Source organism: Anopheles arabiensis (assembly GCF_016920715.1).
Source record: "Anopheles arabiensis isolate DONGOLA chromosome X unlocalized genomic scaffold, AaraD3 X_pericentromeric_contig0003, whole genome shotgun sequence".
In the NCBI taxonomy this organism is placed as follows: Eukaryota; Metazoa; Arthropoda; class Insecta; order Diptera; family Culicidae; genus Anopheles; species Anopheles arabiensis.
The window spans coordinates 2,307,501-2,312,500 of NW_024412081.1; positions in this window are offsets into that span (position 1 = coordinate 2,307,501).

Consider the following 5,000-nt stretch of genomic DNA (forward strand, 5'->3'; position numbering starts at 1 on the left):
TACACTCTTGATCACGCGAGGCGCAAGTCCCCGTGACCACCGAGATTTGTTCTGTGACGCCGGAGCGTCGTTGGCGCCACTCGATAGACTGCACAAGCAGACAACGTCGGATGCATTGCACATGGCTAGCGGATCTACTCTCTGCACTGCGTCGGGTGTTCCTACGTCTGTCTGGAGACATTGCTAGGCCAGTACGGCACTCTGCGCACTCTTGCTTGTCCTCTTCGAGCGACGGGCCTCTAAGCGGGGTTGTATTCCGGTACGACACATCGACTGGTACACATTGCACGCACTAACGATCTCTCTGCACTGAATGGAACTCATTCATAACCACCGTGACGGGAGACTTTGCTAGTACGCACGATACTCTGCGCATGTGCACATGTTTTACAACCCAACCAACTTAAGCACCTAGGGGAAGTTGTGATGCCATCTGAACACCCACCGACTGATGCATTGAACGGCTAAAGTTGACCTTCAATCCGAACTGGCACTTTGCGGCGTGGAGGCAGTTGCGCGACCACTCCTATCCCAAACCAACAAAGCATGGTGTATCCTAAGTGTTCGGTACAAGCACACCACGACGGGACACATTGAACGGTTCAGCGATCTCTCTGCACTAGTGGAAGAACTCCAACGTGATACGGGAGACATTGCTCTAAACCGAACGGCATCTCTGCGCGTTTACTTGACGCACCCCAACTTGGTCAACTGTTGGACTTTTCGTAATCACGGCGGGACACATTGAACGAGCTCTAACGGATCTCTGCACGCATGGAACATGGTGGCGGGAATCATTGCTAGAACCGAACGGCGCCTCTGCGCGATGTACAAAGCCCAACAGGAACCTCGTATCGGCTGCCGAGCCGGAGCTTGAACAACGGACTTTCACCTCTAATTTATATCAACTCACCACTCCCCGAGGGATCCGCAGAATTGCTTCTGGGTCCCGTATCGTTATTGCGATTCGTTTTGCATTACACTACATTGAACTATTCCAACTTGTTTATCCGCATGGCGAACATTTGCTGCATAGAACATTTAAGTTCCACTTCGCTCTCCCCTACGTGGGTCTGAGCTTCGCTCTCAGGGAAAAAATATGCCACATTTGGTAGGGAGACCCGGTTTCATCACGCTTTGTGCCCTGCACCATATATACCCTCATAAATTTATTCATTGGATTAGATCCAAGGAACACCAGATCATGCACCACTACCCATAATAGCTCATCGAGCTTAGCGTGAATCCTTCGGGTTTCCCTAAGAAGTTCGATTGGTCTTGCAGAGTTTAAAAACAACGAAGCTTAGTTTCAAGCAATGGTTAATATACGCGTATTCAAAACCCTTAGCTGTTACAACTTTTTACTAGAAACCATCACGACGAAGTCTTTGGGTCCGTAGACCCGTGATGTACTGCTCCAGGAACGTTTTGATAGGGTGGAAGCTCAAAATCATAGGTTAAAATCATCGGCAGAGCCCACCAGACACCACTTTTGCTTCATTAGTTCGGACTATAGGCATACGACGATTTTTATCGCGGAGGGACGTATGACCCAAACGGGGCTTAATGACCCACTGCCACTGCAAACCATGCTCCTACGACTAAATAGAGGTAAAAACTACGATTTGGTGCAATCTTCATGTTTGACCTCGTAGCAAGGTACCCTCCTATAGTAGGCAATGAACAAATGATCATAATCCCAGGAGGGCAAAAATGGGAACCCGAAAGGAAAGCGCTGTTGGCGCGCCTAAGCTACTGGCCCGTAGAGTAAAAATGGTACCCCCAACAAAGTTGTCGATTGACATTCTGATTGCACTTTTCATCATCTAGGGTGCGTTCCTTACACGTTTTGAGGTGTTTTAGCGAAAAACATGTTTTGAGCCACACGAGCTCTCCGGCCCGTTCGGTGCACATTTTTGAAAAAAGCTAGGGAGCTGCCCCTAGGTTCGGGGTGTCACAAAATATTGAAAAGTGGTCAAAAAACCGCTATCCAGAATCGGATGTAGAATCATTAGACGAACTTAAAATTGTTCTACGACCAATGTCTGCGACGTTTAGTATTCAAGATATGGCCCGCCCTAGGTCTGACCTTGCATTTTCGTGAAAATTTAAAGCATGGCCATAGGGACGGGTAAAATAGCTATTTTGAAGCAAAAACCCGTATGACTTTAAATGGCCATAACTTTTGAAAAACAAGAGCTAGGTTGCGTTCCTTACACGTTTTGAGGTGTTTTAGCGAAAAACATGTTTTGAGCCACACGAGCTCTCCGGCCCGTTCGGTGCACATTTTTGAAAAAAGCTAGGGAGCTGCCCCTAGGTTCGGGGTGTCACAAAATATTGAAAAGTGGTCAAAAACCGCTATCCAGAATCGGATGTAGAATCATTAGACGAACTTAAAATTGTTCTACGACCAATGTCTGCGACGTTTAGTATTCAAGATATGGCCCGCCCTAGGTCTGACCTGGCATTTTCGTGAAAATTTAAAGCATGGCCATAGGGACGGGTAAAATTGCTATTTTGAAGCAAAAACCCGTCTGACTTTAAATGGCCATAACTTTTGAAAAACAAGAGCTAGGGTGCGTTCCTTACACGTTTTGAGGTGTTTTAGCGAAAAACATGTTTTGAGCCACACGAGCTCTCCGGCCCGTTCGGTGCACATTTTTGAAAAAAGCTAGGGAGCTGCCCCTAGGTTCGGGGTGTCACAAAATATTGAAAAGTGGTCAAAAACCGCTATCCAGAATCGGATGTAGAATCATTAGACGAACTTAAAATTGTTCTACGACCAATGTCTGCGACGTTTAGTATTCAAGATATGGCCCGCCCTAGGTCTGACCTGGCATTTTCGTGAAAATTTAAAGCATGGCCATAGGGACGGGTAAAATTGCTATTTTGAAGCAAAAACCCGTCTGACTTTAAATGGCCATAACTTTTGAAAAACAAGAGCTAGGGTGCGTTCCTTACACGTTTTGAGGTGTTTTGGCGAAAAACATGTTTTGAGCCACACGAGCTCTCCGGCCCGTTCGGTGCACATTTTTGAAAAAAGCTAGGGAGCTGCCCTAGGTTCGGGGTGTCACAAAATATTGAAAAGTGGTCAAAAACCGCTATCCAGAATCGGATGTAGAATCATTAGACGAACTTAAAATTGCTCTACAACCCCCAGTCCGACGCCTCGTATTCGAGATATAGCACTTTGTAGGTCTGACCGAGCAATTTTGTACTGAAATGTATGGCGGACATGTTATTCATTAAACAACATTAACTTGCATCGTGCCCTACTTCATCGGCACAGCTACTATCGACTATCTATTGTTGAAATGGATTGAGTTTGACCATTTTAGCTCTTTTCTTATGCCGTGCACCAACAGTGTGTACCGATCAGGGAAAGTACACTACTTACGCGTTCATGGATGTATATGTTGGTACAAGTTGCCGGTCGGAATAGCAGTGCACCAAAACTGTGTACCGATCAGGGAAAGTACAAGACGGAGGCGCAGCCCGAGCGTACGCGTTCATAGATGTCCATGTTGGTACAACCTACATGTACGTACCTTGTTTTGTATCAAAAGTTCCAATAAAGTGTTTGTATGCTTAAAATGCTTATCTCAACCGGTCACCTTTTGGCCTGCCCTTTTATAGACAGAAACCTAGAACGATACTCGCGATGTTTGTGTTTTCCATTCGCCCGGGACGACGAAATGAGCTCTGTGCACATCGTGCAGAAAACTGTCTCCTCCTCGTATGTTTTGTCCTCCACGCATATAATCACCCACATTTGTGTTCAACACGGACGGCGCAGCCCGAGCGAACGCGTTAATGTTTATGTTTGTGCACACTAAAGTTACAATCCTAGGATTTGGTTATTGCGTCGCAGTGCCCGACCGTCGCGGACACCATTCTTGGACAAAAGTCCAAGTACGTAGAGTACATTCCCTAGGTATGTGCCCGTTCGTGACTTTCGTTGCGTGCTTACAGACACGCTTGGGTATGTTTACCATACAAGGTTTACTAGGAAAACCTGGGAAGGACGCTTGCCCTCCGTCGCGGACACCATTCTTGGAAAGAAGTCCTGGTACTTAGCGTTCTTTAATGTACTTGATCAGTTTGTATTGCAATTTGCTTTGTGCCATTGACTTTTGCTAATGCTCACTAAGGGGTGTTCGTTTGCGATGTGTATGATAAGCAACTGTCTATTCTTACCAGCAGTTAATCAACACTTTTCACCCAAATCATAGGAACGTAGAGTACTTTCCCTGATCGGTACACAATTTTGGTGCACCTCTAACTTCGCCAGCACTTTATCGTTACGTTTTGTGCACAACCTTGGGACATGGTGTAAGTTTCATCATTGTTATGTTTGATTCGGTTTATTATGATTGAAAAATACGCTACGTCCAAGAAATCTGAACTCGAATACTTTTGCCACGTTGCGCAAAAAGCTACTGAGCAACTCCTAGCCGTTTACCGATTTATAATTTAATTTTCGTTATTAGTTTTAAAAAATACGCTAAGTCCCAAAAATCTGAACTCGAATACTTTTTCTATGTGCCGCCAAAAGCTACTGAGCAACGCCTAGGTTGCTACTAGCCGCCTATTTACATTTCTGGTACATGGAGTGTATGCGTGCAGGCGTACTGCCGTGCTGGACTGGAAAATCGCACTTGCTACTAGAACGTAGAGTAATTCCCTAGATAGGTGCTTTTGCATGCCTCTGTTCGACGTCCATGCAACTTGGAACGTGCGACACACGTAGCTAGGCTTCCCCATACATATTCCCTAGGGTAGCACCAAATTGCACACTTTCAGGGGTATATTTTGGTACGGTGTACTGTGCATGGTACAAGTATCATTAGCTCGTGCAATTTATTTTGCATCAAGTTGCGATTGCTGGTGCGTCGAGATAGGAGTGTTTCGCGACTTTTGCCAAGCTTTGGTGCCATTTGGTGAATAATTAATGTTCTAGCCACAATAAACGTGCCACATAATGCCAATAACGAAAACGC